This window comes from Bombus pyrosoma, linkage group LG12 (assembly GCF_014825855.1).
Source record: "Bombus pyrosoma isolate SC7728 linkage group LG12, ASM1482585v1, whole genome shotgun sequence".
NCBI classification, from domain to species: Eukaryota; Metazoa; Arthropoda; class Insecta; order Hymenoptera; family Apidae; genus Bombus; species Bombus pyrosoma.
This window is the reverse complement of record NC_057781.1, coordinates 9,507,119-9,523,891: the sequence shown is the minus strand read 5'-3', so window position 1 is coordinate 9,523,891 and position 16,773 is coordinate 9,507,119. Positions and strand designations below refer to the sequence as shown.

At 43.2% G+C, this 16,773-nt stretch overlaps 1 protein-coding gene and 1 long non-coding RNA gene across 5 annotated transcripts in view; both read left to right on the top strand.

Annotated features, from left to right (window-relative positions):
* Positions 1 to 16,773, top strand: part of LOC122573677 (protein trachealess) — a 137,849-nt gene that overhangs the window by 63,407 nt on the left and 57,669 nt on the right. The window lies entirely within an intron of this gene.
* Positions 14,006 to 15,223, top strand: LOC122573685. Its single transcript, XR_006318795.1, has 3 exons — positions 14,006 to 14,254; positions 14,346 to 14,399; positions 14,488 to 15,223. It is a non-coding gene; the product is annotated as an uncharacterized LOC122573685 (long non-coding RNA).

Sequence of the window (16,773 nt, the reverse complement as noted above, 5' to 3'; positions counted from 1 at the left end):
CATTGACTCGGACTGCGAGCGTGAATAGTAGAAAGCAATAAATCATTCGAGATAAGAAAGCTTTTAGCTATGATTAATTAGCCTTCGATAAATTACACACACTGTTTTTTATCTTTGAAAAATGTCGTATAACAAATTACACGATACAAGCTTTCGAATTTTTATTACGTGCCAGATTCTCCCGACATATTGTGTCACAATTGTAACGCACGCCTAACTATCTGTTGCAAACACCAGAAGCACTATGATGAATGAACTTTGCAGAATATTTCAGAACACTAGTCGTTAATCGTTCAGGATTAGGCACTAGAATTCAGGGATGGAATACAATTTTTCCATTCGAGGACTGGTTTTCGATAAAATCGAGTTTGAAACTTCGACGGATTCTTCGTTATTTTCTTGATATTTTTATTTATTGCACTGAATTTCACTACACAAAGATGCGACAAAGTAAAGTATAAGATCGACGATCCCGGATCGCCATTCATCGAAGACTTGCCGATATCGTAGCGGTAACTTTCTGGCAACCTTTTCTCTCGTTTACGTCGGTTTCGATTACTAATTACAAAAGCGTGGGGGGGGAGGGGAGGAAGCACGAGGTCGCTCTCCTTGGCATGAATATTCATGCGGCGATCATAGCCTCCTAAAATTGTCGTTGCGAAGTTTACGCCCGATTCTTATCCGTGAAATTTATTATAATACTCGTTGGCGGTGTACGATTTTTCCGACCAGCGCAGCGTGGTCGTTTCTCTTATCCCGGGAAAAGATAGACGACCATTAAGACGAATAAAATTAATAAGGGGCGGGGGGAAAAGGGAAAAAAGGAAAAGAGAACGAGTGGAAAGGGAAAATATCTTGACCGTTTTAGGCCACGCACGATAATTATGCAAATCGGGATGCGACGAACGGCGTACAATATTAAAAACGCCAATTTCGTTAATGCGACGATCGTATCTTTTTTTTTTTTTTTTCTTTCTTAGGAAAGCTCATTCAATCTTCACGGTGGAAACATGGTTATTTGCGGCTATGATTAACATTATTATGAGTATGTCGCCGGATAGAGGCAGGGCGGTTAAATTGGAAATAACGGAAAACGCGAATTTCAATGCGTATTAATCACGAGACTAGTAATCCAACGGAGAGGAAAGAGGGAAAGGGACCATTTGATTTCTGAAAAACTTGATGAATAAATGTAAGCGTATACGAGACATCGTGAGAATGAAAAAAGATATGGAATCGGAGTATCAACGCGATACAAATTTTGCGTAATTTAGGAAAGAATTATTAAATTTAACATGGAGAAGATTAAAGAGAAGATGGGGAGAAATCGGAAACTTTCGTTCATTCACGTCGACCATCGAGCTAGTCGTAATACATCCGAAATTACGTTAATCATTGAAATAAAATTCCTTATCACAGCGGTTCGATCTCCGGCTTTCCCGAAAGCAAAATGGATAATAATTGGAGCGGGGTCCCGCGGATTGTATCGCTATTATTGCGACATGCTCGAAACTCGAGAAGCATAATTAAACTAGGGTCGAGTCTCCCTCTGTACGGCTAAGGAGGATCGCTCCTCAATCCGGCTCCTTGATCCAATTAACGCGACCGAATTATCCCCGGGTTTCGTAGATGTCGGCCCAGGTACAGTCTCGCCAACAGGATTCACCTCCTCCGCTTCTCCGCCTTAAACAATTTCATTTGCATAGCAAATAATCAAATAATTTGCTTTGACATTTAAATTAGCGAAAAGAAAAGCGGCGGGTGTACGCGAAACGTCGCCGGGCCTCTCTATAATTTTCAAACACGCCAACTAACCGAACGTAATTTCTCATTTGCATTTTATTCCCTTTCGTTTCGTCGGTTACTAAGACGCTGTTCAAATCGAAGCGTCGCGCAGAAGCGAATAAAAATTCTGTCTACTTGAATTAAACGTTCATCGCAGTAGATCAAGCGAACTTCGATCTAATACTAACAGCTGCATCCGCTTGTCCGAACGTGACCTCCCATCGCATAAACGAAAAACCAAAGGTAATTGAGCGAGTCAGTGAACTTCCGTTAAACAATTCATATTACAATATACGAACCATTCGTCCCTCCATGAATTTGCATAAATAAAATTCTACTCTACGTATAAATTAATCCCACAATTTCCCATGTACAACACCGTTTTACCCGAATAGATTGCTATTCGCGCGTTACGATCGGCTTCAGCCCGGAAGACCCGCATCTTCGGAAAAATCCAAAAAACCAACGAAAGCCAAACCGAGCCAACCCACACGCATACGCTCACACTCGTTTGAGAAAAACATGCCGCATCGAATTGAAGTTGGATTTCTCCTGGCGAAATTTCGATACAATTGAATGCTGATCCACATCATAGTGGCCCATTCCTATGTATGAAATCCACGTGCACCGTAGACGAAGAAGCTTCGGGGATGATGCGACGCGACGTTGCCCGCCATCATATACAGATATTATTGTTATTGCAGCGTGTAAGCGCGGTGTGTGCTCGTAGGGTGGCCTTGCGTATCGGCCTTTTCGTTGGATGGACGCGTGCTTTTCGACGCAGGGTCGAAACGTGGCCTGGCGACTTAGCTCGGGGATGGAGCACGGCGTCGTTATGCAAAGGAGATGGTCAGTGTCGGTGATCCGAGGATCCCGATGGCCAAAGGTCGTCGCATTCCAGACATCCTGCGGAATTGTTTCTGCAAGATTGTCCGCAACAGAACCGCTAGAATCGTCCATGGCCAAAGTCTGACGGATGTTCCGCTATATTGAAAGAAATATGTCACGTGAACTATCTAGCTGCCCGTAATGGGCTCCGCTTCTGCCTCGCGGACGATGGTTCTTCCTCGTATCCGTGTCTGTACAGGGTGAAACGTTCGGGGTTTCGGTGGGATTGATATATTTCAGGGGACAATGTAGCGTGAGAAGGGACACGAAGATTTTTCCAAGGTATTTCCGTGTGGATTGTTCGTAAGAGGGTAGTTTCTTAATTTTGGGTTGGTAGTATATGACTTCGAAATTCGTTGCGTTCCTTGGATCGTCGTTTTTTAAAAATTTACATTACGTTTGGAGATCTTCGATGGCGTTTGGTTTTGACGAAATTGAATCGAGTGCTAAATTGTTTAGATATTTTTGGGAAATTTATCGATAGTACGCGTACACCGGATCTGGCAACCTCGTATTAAGGAAATGGAAGAAGATCTCGTTCGATTATTCTACGACTTGGAACAATCAATCAATAACGCATATGACAAAGCAAAAATCTGAAACTCGACATTTTATTAGTATACCATACCGTATGTATTCGTACATTGTGAAACAGATCGCATTATCTCGTGTAAACGCAATAAACCAAGCATCCAAATCCCAACGTAATCTCGATGTCGGTCCACGAAACGCAAAGAAACCATCTCGAACAACGCCATTAAATATCTCACCGTGCACAAACGCGTCGAACGAACATCTTCGTCCACTGCCGAAGCCTCCATCGATCGGATTTAGCGGCTTAGCCAAAGTACCGATAGAGAAACGCCAGCGTGGACTTAGCGCAAGTCGTAAAAGATCTGGACGATGATCGACGTTCGCGCATCGAAGGAACCGTTGGACGTTGAACAGGATCGAAAGTACATCTCCGGAAAGACACATGCCGGTATCGAGTCGTATCTAACGTATGGATGAATCATTTATCGGGACCATAACCCGGGACGGCCGGCGAACCGGTCAGTTTTATGCGACCGCAGTAGAATTTGATCAAAGTTCGTTTTGCGGCCACTCGGGGAGCAATAAGAGGCCGGCTCGCCCCTAAAACTCTGGCCCCGAAGGTCTCGTACCTTCCGACCGGCGACGACTCAGCCCTGTCTCCCTTTGAATCCCATTTCTGCCGCGAAACGACGGACCCATCCGCCACGATCGCGTCATAATTACTCGAACGCCCTCGTTTCACTTCGACGACCATGGATCGAGGCTTCTGCTCGAAAGCCAACAGGTCGAGATCGTTTAGGACTAGGGGAAGTCTTTTGGAAAGTTGTTTCGAGGGCTTCGAAGGGGTTTCTGAAGAGGGTTTCGTGGTTAAGTCGAGAAGGCGAATGGTTCTGGGTTAAAAATGGGAAATGGAGCGGGAATTAGTTGACTTGACGATGATTCGCGGTTTTTATCCTCTCGTATTAGTCTTTGGCTTCCAGTAGGAAACGTAGAAACTCGGGCTGCGCAGGATCGAAGGATGTTCTTTCTGGAGATGTTGCTTTACCTGTGAGAGAATTTTGATTCAAATTGACGGATCAAATTGAAAATTTCAGAACTAGGGTTGAGTAAAGTAAGATTTGAGCAAAGAGAGAATTTTGAGTAAAGAAGAAAGAGACTCGGAAAAAAGGGGTTCGTAGAATATCTGTATGATATATTTGGAATCTGATGAAACTACACAGAGAGCATATTAAGGAAGAAAATGAAACATTCAAAGAATATTCCAAACAGAATAAAATATAGCAAGAGAAGTTTAGAAATTAATAAAATTCGACGGAGAAACTTCTGGAGTAAGCAAAACCCAGTTTCTTCCAAACAAATAACGTTCAGTGAAAAAAGTTTCAAGATATATCTCGGGATCAGATGGAATCAGTTTCGAAATTGACAAACTTTATATACGAAGAGACCTCTCTGTTGAAAAAATGCCAGAAACTTTTCAAAGTGACTTTTATAGTTTGATACTTTCTCTGCTATTTTAAAGAATGTTCTCTAGATTTTGTCTCCTTCTTTTCTTTCCTTTTTAATGAAAATTGATCTACACCGAGGAAGTAGCTCATAATGGCAGAAAGCGTTTGCCTGCTTGTTCGTAGCTGCGTCATAAAAGATTCACTGCATGTATTGTAGGTGAAGGTGGTCGTAAACCGGGACCGTGGACGATTCCTTAATTTGTTTACACTGCAAGTAAGTCGATGGGCGAGGGGGTTGATCCTGGTCGTCCCTTAGAAGTATCGTTTGGCGCCCCAGGGCCAAGCATATGCGACGTAAAAGCGCGATAAAAAAACTTCCTTGCTCGTAACTCGAGCTTATATTCATTCCTCCTCCGCTTCCACTGTTCCGATCCTCATATCTGAACAGACCGTGCGAAACTTTCTTCACTTTGGCCATATTGAATTTGTGCCGAACGATTTTTATTAAAAATCTTGGCAGCTAACTTGAGAATAAGAAATTTATTCTTTAATAATTTAACATCGCTACTATCAAGGTGCCCTGAACAATCGTAAAAAATCAGAGTAACGTTACAAAGAATCCCCTACTTGCTTCGAGCAGCACGCAGTACAAAATTCAGCGTGTCTTAACTAAAAATGTGTCGAAACATCGAAAAGTCAAGAAACAAAAAGTATTGTCCGTGAACACGTAGGAAAAGAAATGAAAGAGCAAGAAGGAAGCCTATCTTCCTGCACGCACACGTCTCGCCAACGATTTCGAACAATTACTCCATTTTCCCACCAGTCGAGTCAAGAAATCGTTCATCAAACTATCGCGTTTGGCGGAAACGTCGGGAAAAATTCACTCTGGCAATTACTGCTCTACGATATCGTGGTTCTAGCGAATAGAAAAAGACCATGTTTGCAAGATGCGCCGAATTAAAAATACAACTCGAACGCATTCGTTCTCTCTCTTCTTCTTCTTCTTCTTCCTATGGAGCGCACGCGCGCGCGCGCGATCATCCGCGCGATTGAATTATTGAGAGATTGCGCGGCCACGTGTAATTACGATGCGAAAAGTGATTCCTGGCCGGGTGAACAAGTGCGTCCGAGATAAATGAAGTCAAAGAGCGCGGGGAAAAGAAAACCGTGCGAGAGTTGAGTGTTCCCTTCGAGACACACGGTTCAACGAAGAAAGATAGATCGTCTGCGTTTACGTGTACACGAAGAGGAGGAAGAAGAAGAAGAGAAAGAGGAGAAGAAGAAGAAGAAGAAGAGGAAGAAGAAGAAGAAGAAGAAGAAGAAGAAGCCGATGCTGTCCGTTCCGTACAAACTCATAAATCTCGGTGCAAATAATTGCCTGGGTTCGTTCCGCGAGAGTCAGATCGGTGGTGTTGATTTAGCGGTGTTCAGAGGTCATGCGTTCTCGACCACGATACGCCAATGTGTTTGCCCGATCGGCCAAGCTTCGAGCCATTACCCCCGTGAGCGAATCGTTCCTGTCGATGTACCACGAGTTTGTCCATACCTATGCAAATTATTCGTGACAAATTGGTCGTGGTAGTGACGCGAGGAGAAAATCATCGTTTAAGTGTCTACCGGATGGGGTGAATTTCTTGGACACGTTTTATGAGACGGTTTTTGCGATGCTTCTGTAACAAGAAACTCGACGAGATTCTTTGAAGCTCTCTCTGAACGTTGCTGAAAGTTCGTTCGAACGAATTTTTGATATTGCGAAATGTAAAGTTGCGAATAATTTAGAGCGAAGCTTAAATCGAAGGTAGTTAGATGGCACAGGTTCTGTAAGTCGTAGTACGACACGCGTGGAAAGATACACCGTTTCTAGATCGTTGAAAGACAAAACGAAGCAAATATCATTTTGCGAACGATGTCAGGGAGATGACGAGGACGAGGATGAGCCCGAAAAATTTAATCCACAGTGAGGCGAGCATGCGTCTTCTATGAAATATGATTTCTGAATTTCGCTCGATGGTTTCCGAGAAGCGGTAGCGACAAAGACAACGGGCTCACCACTTTCTTTCCCGAGCAAAGTTTCCAGAGCCAGTGATGGACACTTCTGCCACGTTCTAAGAAACGCTGTCGGTCCGGTAAGCGCACTGTCCTCGGTCAGGGACAAAAAGAGACGCGAACCTGCCCGTGAAAATAGAGATGACATCGGACCAGACCAAGACACGCGAGATCTTCGTTAATTTCTTATTACGCAAACCAAATTACACGAGTGAATTTTGCACGGACACGTAACATTGAATTGAATTCGCACGCGTTCGACATTCAATGCTGTAAAATGGAACATATTAATTAAAGTAATTGATAATTTATTAAAATCATCAATTTCCAGCAACGAATTCAGAAAGGAATATGTTTAAATTATTATTAAATATCGTGTAGCGTATGCAGATTAGATGGAACTCGTCGAAGCAATTGAAAGTTTTAATTAAAATATTAGATAGGCGTTGCACACACAATTCGTAAACTGGATCGTGTAATTTTGTAATCGCGAATAATTAAAATCAAGCATGTAATTATTAACATCGAATCTGTACGTGGTGGATCACGGCCCGAGGAAGTGCTTTAATTTATATTATAATAACTTGTATCACGAATGCAACCTTGTAACTGCGTTAATCAAAGACTCACTTAAATTAGTAGTAGTTCTGCTATGCTGGTGTTAATTCATTCACTTTTAATAGCCTGCCTTTAGACAACATTATAACTATAAAGAAAGAGTAGTTCGCTCTCGAGAAATGGCTAGTTCATTAGCTGCCAGCTATGGACGTTAATGACTCCGTCTCGTCAGTTCAACCTCAACTCGATCAATTTTCTCTTATAATCATAATTACTGTACCATAACTCACGAATTTCATGCGCGATCTATACTCTTATATTTGATAAATCGCATACAAAATATCGGAATAGAATCAAGTTCTCCTACGAGGTAATCCTTCAGACGCTAAATATACCTTTTAGTCCATTTAAATTTCACGTTCCATACTCTTCTCTTTAACAATTACGTTCGGATCGGATAAAAATTACAGAGTATCTTCAATACGATCAAATCTCAAGTAATAACTTGAAATAAAATAATATTCAAGAAGTTGAAATGAAACTTTCTGCGCTAGAACAGTCGGATAAAAGTTAACGAAATATTCTAATCAAATTGCCATCGAATCGTTCGCAAGAGGGAAAAGATTCGTCTTGATAGACGATTAATAGACGAGGAAATTCCGCAATGGGATCGATCAATTCGTGTTTTAATTTTCGATCATGCGTGATGGTTCGTTCCAGCCGGGAGTCGTTCGTCGAACACTGCGCCGACAAGTTCAATATTTGTATTGCTCCAGAGCGCTTCGCACACATGTCGCGAAAATGGGTGAGGGTATTACGTGTCTTGGTGGCGTTAGAGTACCTGAGAATCCGCTGTACTTCGGTAATCGTAAGTAAAACACGAATCCTGACTCGTTTCGTTGGAAACTAAAAATCTATATTTGACATCGCCACATAAGGAAGTCTAATAACGCACTGACAAGAACATTACGCGAATTAATGTTTCTATTATTTTTTACGATACTTTCGATTATGGCATAGTAACAAATTTTTAATCGCTCGTTGTCCGCGATGAAATTAGCACAAGAAGCTGTTAATGTATAATATTCTAATAATCTACGGAGTGCTTCTGCCGTGAACAGTAATTTCCTTCGGATTGTATAATTCAGGTTGATCAACATATTAATATGAAAATTTAAAGATAGCACAGACTGCACGATATTTATTTAACATTATTCAAATTATATATTATACGGTTCATCCTCGTGATTATACCTTCCTGCGTGATTATTTCACACAAGGCGTCAATTAGCGTGCTCCGCCATTGAAGAGTTAACATTCTGCTAACAAATACATTTAATAGCGTGGTCGAATTTCAAGGTTAAAAGGTGTACGCAGATCGACACGATGACAATAAGAATTTCAATTCTATTTGCTCGCTTTCTTTCCTTTGTCACGCACGTATTTTGCCTACTTCATTTGTCCCTGAGGGAGCATTTCAACCTATGTTTACCTTCAGGCGACATCGCTGCCTGGAGACTTGGCATAAAGTGAAATGCAGCCTCGTCTCCGAGTGCAATGGAAAATTTAACGAACCATGATGGCTCATATCGAGCCTTTCAATAAGTTATCGTTCAAGGTAGTTTCGCCATTTTAGGTCTGTCGTCCATATATTTGAAGAAAACATTTATTTATAAGAAGAGAAAAACGAGAGAACTAAATATTACGTTGGCCGCGTTCCTTACGATTGATCGATCGAAAGCCCGCAGCAAAAGTAATTAAGATTTAAATGCATGGCCGATCTTACGTAATTCGTCTAGATTTTCCAGTTTGTCAGTTTTAATTAGCAATTTCTTGAAACAAGCTACGCGTCTATTAGGGTTCATCTCATTTGCATAATTGCGATTTATTTTAACTTTTAGCAGAAAAGATAAATTAGATCGTTCAATTCGCCGGATGATCTTATTTTAGTATCTTTATCTATTACTGAAACCTCGAGCCAAATCAATCAATGATCTCGACGCTTCGTTCTTGCGTTTTCTTTTTTAAATATGTCCGATTCTTGATCTAAAAACGTATGACTTTGGATAAAGATTAAAGGGGGAAGGACGAACGTAGGAAAAAAAGTAGAACGATATTGCATATTCTACATTCTCACCCTGCTCATCCTGTCGCGTTCCCACCATGCATCCCTCTGCGCGTAAATCGCTTCCGACTTTACGATCCCATATACCAACGAGTTTATTCTTTTATTACGAACATCGTGTTTCTATCCCACCGCGATCATGCATCACGCGTTATATTACGCGCGTCTGTCTTCTTTTGATTTGCGCGTTGCTCGTAAATTCTCAATATGTCGTGTTACGTGTAAACGATCCCTTGTCTCTCTCCTCCACTTTGTACTTTCCATCGCCCGGTCTTTCGAAATTAACCTTCCGATAAATAGAGATAAGCGCATTTTCATCTTCGTTTGATGTTCCGATAGTTCGAAGCTCGGACGCGATTAAGATGACATTGGAAACAACCTTGAAATGTGACTTTGCTCCATTTGCTCGCACGTGCTGTCCCTTTCATAAGGACGCTTGACGAGGCCGTGATAAGAGTCGGTGCAGACGAAAGCTTCAGACGAACCGGTATTTCTTCGCCGTGCTAACGTAGATGTCAGCGACGATATCATCTGCCGTGCGTTGAAGTCTCAGGTTACCTCTGCACCGCATGTTGCCGGGTCATTGGGGCCGTGTTTCGTCACAAACCAGACCCCTGTACTTTTACTTTCCTCCCTGCGGCGTCACACGAATTTTTATCCAACTAATTTGTCTTCCGATCCGCGCGATACTCGTTTGTCTTTCCATTGAAATCCGTTTCTACCGCGAATATAGCAAAGTTACGCGAGTGATAATCGCATACGGTCATTGGAAGCTCGAACAAACGACGCGTTTTAACAGCTGTGCGGAAGACACCGAATGGAGAATTAATGAAAAATCACCGAATCACGTTCATCGAAGCGTTCAACGTGCGATAGAAAATTTACATTCAATTGTTGTACTTGTATTTCGATGAAAGTACAAGTTTGCGTAAATCTACTCGTAACGACCCTTGGAAAGCATCGACGCACGTACTCGTTAAATACAGACCTCCACTCGAGATCTCGAAACAGGAAGCAAAAGAGAAACGAGACGATCTATCGGGAAGGACATCGGGCAGTGGCTCGCACGGAAGATCGTGGAAAGAAAAAGAGGCGAAGAAAAAGAGGATAATCCGATCTGAAGCCAAAGAGGTAAAGGGGGAGCTAGGAAGAAACCTAGTCAGCGTGGAGGAGATGATATAAAAAGATGAAGATGAGAGACGAGATTGGTGAATGACCATCGGAATAGTTGTGGCCGAGGTACCAGGAGACCCTGTTATGGCAGCGGCTCTCTTCTTACCAACTGTACAGGTACACACAGGTAGCAGTGGGACAAGCTTTGTAAAAGGGGCGTCACCACATCGGTCAGTCTACCTACCTACGAGTGAAGAATGAACTGGCCGGAACGTGATACGACTTCCGGAGCGTTTTCACGGCTCCTGTGATGTCATTGATACGAATCGAACTCGCTGTTAATGAGCCTCGCGAATGATCGATTCTCACATGACGTTTCGACGGTTACTTCCGTTCGACAGCGATGAAAAGAGTCAGGTTTTTTGAAAAGCGTATGCACGTTCATCGATATTGTTGAGATATCGAAGTTATTGGATTTGTAATTGGATAGTGTTCGCCCGTTAAATGTACCAAGTACCGCGCTCTAGACAAAAGCATGGAATTTATTGAAAGTTCTGTTACACTTACCTGCATTACCTTTATTCCGTATAAAATGAAGAATATGCAAGAGATGATTTAAACTTTGCTTCGTATATGCCAATTAACGTAGCTTTGTAACCGTGTGTGCGTGTGCCGTATAAAGGGCGGAGCCAGTTGTACGTGATTTAGAGCTTAATATTACACATCGAACGATGACCGCAGATGAGTTTTACGAGTTGGCACAGCCGTCGAGGCGTATACTTCGAATGACACATTGTAGCGACACGGCAATCTGCTCTGCGGTGTTCAACTCTGAAGAGATTCGAAAATTCCTGCGAAGGATACCAAAACTTCGACGATCAAAACTTGCAAATTTAGATTAGAAAATCTTTCGTATTTCAATATAAATTTGAATTCGAATCCCCGATACCTTTAATTTTCAATCTACTTTGATACAAATTTCGTTTATTTGCTTCTTGAAAAAATAAAGAAAGAAAATTGTTCTTGCCTTCAACCCTCGAGATACAGAGAAAAGATCTGGTTATCAAAGCTTTCCTTACACGCAAATCTTCTTACTTTTCCTCTTCCTTTGCCGATCGTTCCGAAACCGAGCTTCGAACCATTAGTCAAACCTAAAATCCACAAAAATACTGGCAAGCGTTAATTTTCTTTTCCAACCACCTCTCGAGACCACGTCACAAAACACTTACACGGTGCTTAACACTCCTTTCCACCCTCAGCCACCTTGGTCATTAACTCCAGAAATAGAATAAACGTTTGAGCGTGAAATTTAAGGTCTCCCGCAGCCGGAACGATGATCGAGCCGCGTTGCATCGAAAAAGCGTCGGCGTGTGTGCACGTGTTCACTGCGAAAGAGCAGCGCGTTGCATGTTATTATCAAGCCTATCGAGGTAATGATCAGCCGATCGTCCCGCTTTGTTTATGGCCGTGGTTTGCTCGCGATCTTGCCTCTGTAATTAATTTAACCAGCGCATTTCTGTCTATTGCTCTCTTCAACGGACGAAACGAGCGAGCGAAGGGAGATGGAGCGCGCGCGTAGAGGATTTTGCGCGAGATGCAAACCGTTGATCAACTCTCTCTCGTATCTGACTTACGATGATGCACTGCCTCTTACGCGAATTTATCTGCCCTTTCGCTCCTTACCAAGAAAGAAACTATTAACGGGGACTATCAGCGTCCGACAGGTGAAGTATGAACACGCGCGCAACCCAACCGGGCGAGCTCGGCTCGAGAGCGAACCCTTTCGAGGAAAAATCAGAAAGCCAATTAGCGGCCAAGCATAGTTTGCGCCCCGAAAATAGATGTTCGTTTTGAGAGGCGGATGTAAATCAGCCGCAATTAAATTCTTAATCAAGAGCGCCCACTGTGCTGCCCGCTGATGAAGTCCGCAATTAGGCAAGAACCTACTTTCCTCTTTCTTTCTTCTCGTCCTCTTCTTTTTCACCGTTTTCCCTCTATACCTTTTTCTCTTCTTTCTGGATATTCCGCCTTTCCTCTCTCGTCGGATCGTTCGTAGCTACGTAAAGTACGTATAACATGCATCGTACATTGTACCATATCGTTATACGCTCTACGTAATGCTACAAATTTTCTGTCAACAAAATTTTACTTGCTCGACCAACGAAATATCTACACACATCGATGAAATTGTTGAAAAATAATCTCAGTAAAAATTCTTCGAGACGTTACACATATACTTTTATATAAAAAAAAAAGAAGCCTCTTCGAATCGTGATCAAAATATAAATCGATTGAAATATGACGATAAAACGTTCGTATCGGGTATCGACTGGATTCTGGACGTATTTTCTTTAGTTTCCAATTTTCCAGCGTTCCCACGATTTCTCTTCTCCGCTCACCGTTCCTTGTTTTCCATATCGAAGCGAAATTTCACGGGCGCGGGTCGCACGTAACGCGAAACAGAGTCAAGCGACGATTAGTCACGAGCTATTAACGAAGTATCCGGCTTGTAAGCTAAATGACCGCATTACAAGCCATTCTTATATCACGAAGTTGCAGACGAGGCGTCCGCGCCGCTCGTTAACCAAATCCAAGCGTTAAGCATGAAAGTCTCGACCGGCTTAAAGAGCGTATTAAAGTTCCCGAAACAAGAAACATTAGTGAAAACTTGCCATTTAACGCAGCTCTACCTCTCTCGTGCCCTGCTTCGTTTCGTGGCTTCTGTTGCGTTCTCTAAAACTCGCGTGCCAGCCTCGTTGTTCAAACAGTTCTAGAAACTTGTCGTTGAATATGTATCTTTATCTGGAGTCATAAAGAGCCGAGGAGAACAGCAGAGTTAATCTTTGTTAAGCTACCAAACCAGTGCGTGCATAAATCGGCTTGAAGCTTTAACATCTGACAAACGTTCGAGTAAATTTCAACGTAAAAATATCCGAACAGTGGAACAACGTGGTTGCTTTACCACGCGCATTACAGAATAAAAAATTGCCGAGGAAAATATAGAAAAATGTAGAGTTAAAAGAAACATGGGATTGAAAGTTGAAAAGTTAACAAAATGATAGAAAATTGACTTCAGCATGGATCACCACGTGCCGTCCACATGCGTCCACGTAGAACGCGTAGCCATGGAAAGCGAGGCAAACATGTATTTCGAAGCGGAAGGCTGAGAAAAGGTGGTTTTAGAGGAAAGGCAAGCAGGGTTTCTGGATATGTCGCGTAATTTCCAAGGTATCATTGGGACGAAGGGAACGTTGCACTATCTAAGGGTCGCTCTCCATCTAATCTAGTAATGCGACACGCCTAGGGACAAGAAAGCGTGTCCAGGCATCCCGGAAAAGGGGGCCTTCATCATGGAATCACTCCAATGGGAATCATCGCGTCGCGTCTTTCCACCTTCTTGCTTAGTCATACTTATAACTTTCTTGTTTTATTGTTCTGCACCTTCGTCCCAAAGGAACCCGCACACACAGCACGCACGCTCTTCGTTTCACTTATAAGCTGCTCGTAAGTTCCACCATCTACCTAACTCGAGCACCGTGAATCGCGCTTAGACATCAGCCGTTTCCGGTGTATCGTCTTTGGATAATTGAATTTCTCGCGACTGGTCGGAGAGATTTTTTACAGAAGAGATATACAGTGCCGAGAACTTGGTAAATTTGAGAAACGTTTCAATCCGTAGAACAGTGTGCAGGAGCTGATAAATAGGTTTGGAGGGATTCACTGTTTAATCCTTGGCCGTGTTGAGGAAGCTAGAGAAATTGTACGTAAGATCGGTATTTAAATTTCAATTTTCATCGTTTACAAAACGTATGCCACGAGATGGATAATATTCTTGTGTTTTTGATTTTTAGGTAAGTCTCTCGCGCTCCATTTTCTTTCATTGCTGTATCATTCCACCAAGTTTGGTAAGTCATTCCACGGTTACGTCTTCTGGGATCGGTGCATGCTCGCGACTAGTAGATAAACTAACGATTAACGACTGACAATTTGTAGAAAGGCGAAGAATTCGGAGAGACGTTGCGTCGTGCAAGTGAAAACGTCGCGAGACTTCGACACAGCTCGACCACGACACCTCGAAGCTTCTTAACGATCTCGAAACAACCCCCGATCGAACGAATATGAAATCTGGCGGTACACCAAAGGGATAACCATAGAACTGGCGGTTACGAGTCGCTATCAGTGACAATACTAGCTCGTTCGTATTACTTAAATCACGATACCTTCGCACACAGACGCGGTTCCTGGTCGGCGGCGAGGCGAACCAATGGACAGGACGAACGTACAAGTAGACAGATTCAGTGAGCGAGCGATGCCATGCCAAGGCGAACCCGAGCCGCCCCTGTAATCACAATTGAAGGCTATTTTCTCACCGCTCTGATGATGCACTCTGATGATGCCTACCTCTCGCATATAACCTCATAGGATCATCTCCATGGCTGAGCATAGAGAAAGAAAAAGACGGAGAGACGAGAGTAGTAGAGTGGAGAGACGAGTTTAGTGTTTGTAACGGGGCACGGTATAGAAGTGTATGCAGGATTGTGTGCGTATGTGTGGTGGTTGCGAGCAGAAAATAAGTATAGAAGATGATGGACGCTCTCTGCGAGTAATTCCCTCTAATAATTGAAATGTGCCCGCCAGACCGCTTGCCCGGGTCCAGTTTGCGGTGTATGCGTATGGGTTGATACATAATTGCGCGCACTATCAAGTCCAAAACCAATTTCGATTTCGTCCCCCGTGCAAAAAGAGCAGAGGATGTAAGCACTGCGCTCCGCCTTCGCCGTTTCCGTCCTCGCTTTTGCTCCTCTGCCGACTTCAAAACCTACGAGAAGAGAGCGACTTGGACACCTCTCGAGGTGTTTCTCGCCTTCCTGTCCCTCGCTTCTTCTACTCTTTTCTGTTGTGTGAGCAGGAGAAGATATCTCGGGAGACTTTTCGAAACTCGTAGGTTTATGAAGAATGGTTCGCTGTTTTTCCTTTTCTCAAACAAGAGTCACTTTCTTACCGCGAGAAATCCTTCGATTGACACTGGTAAAAGTGAAAAAAGTGTATCAACATGTCGGTCAACTAATTTCTAACACCTCGCTAGCTCGCTAACAGCAAGCAAACCTCTGAAAATTCCTTCGCAACTGTTGCAGATTCTAACTAGGAGAAGAAGGCAAGAGTCACGGTAGTAAATTTATCTGCCAAACTCTTTCTCCCTCGTCCCCTCAACAATGGCGTGACCAAATGTTCACACGCGTCCCAGTACCCGCTACATTTTATCGTGGCGTCGAGATTTGCCCGAAAAATCGGGCGCACTTCTGGAAAAGAAGGTGGTCCGAAAACGGGAAGCGAAGGAAGCAGCTGGCGCTGTCTTGTCGGGGGCATTAATCATCGAAGTATCTAAATGACGGGATTCCGATGTATTACCATATAAATGACATCATATTTCTGGTCAGGTTTCCCCAGTTTGTCGGGTCGCCCTCGCGTGATGTATGGACGACGGCATATTGGCGGGGCCACCCACCCACTGCGTCACCCCTATCGGCTCTCGGACTCTTACACTATCGTCTATCCTATCGTACAAACGTTGTCCAACCTTCACCCCGTCGCTAAACCTTACGATCTTCCTCCTCGTATTCGACGTATTGCACGACCAACCTCCATTAGAACGTTCTTCTCGTTATTATGTCCGCGTCGTTTATTAACTAGAACCGAGTGTTTGGGAATTTGAGATACCGCGATGATAAATACAGGGGTTCGATGATTGATTTTTCAGTGTTCTTAAAATCACGTTGCCAGTCTAATCGCGCTATCATTTCTTTCTTATACATTGTACGTACGTGTTTCGTCTTCATCGTTTCAATTTCTTTACTCCTGTCGATTACGCAATTTTACCCTCCGCAACTAGCCAAACTTTTATCGCATCTGGATACGTACAACCGTTGACCAATTTCATTTTCGATCTACGCCCGTCGTACAACTTCGTACAACTACGTACAACCTAAACGATAATCCCTACACGTCGATCAAGCATCAACCGATCGAGAATCGCAAGGCACAGGTGAATTAGATTTTGTCCCGTTCCCGAGCATCGACTGACACCACTGAAAGCTTAATTGACAGGAATGACGAGCTCTCTTTCTCTCTCTCTCTCTCTCTCTCTCTCTTTCTCTCTCTCTCTCTCTCTTTCCGATCGATCACCGAGGAAGGGACACGGTTTGTCGTTTGGTCCCAACCTTCTCGTCATCTTGTTCCTCGCCATCCCCTAAACTCTTAAGCGCCACCGACACTCACCCT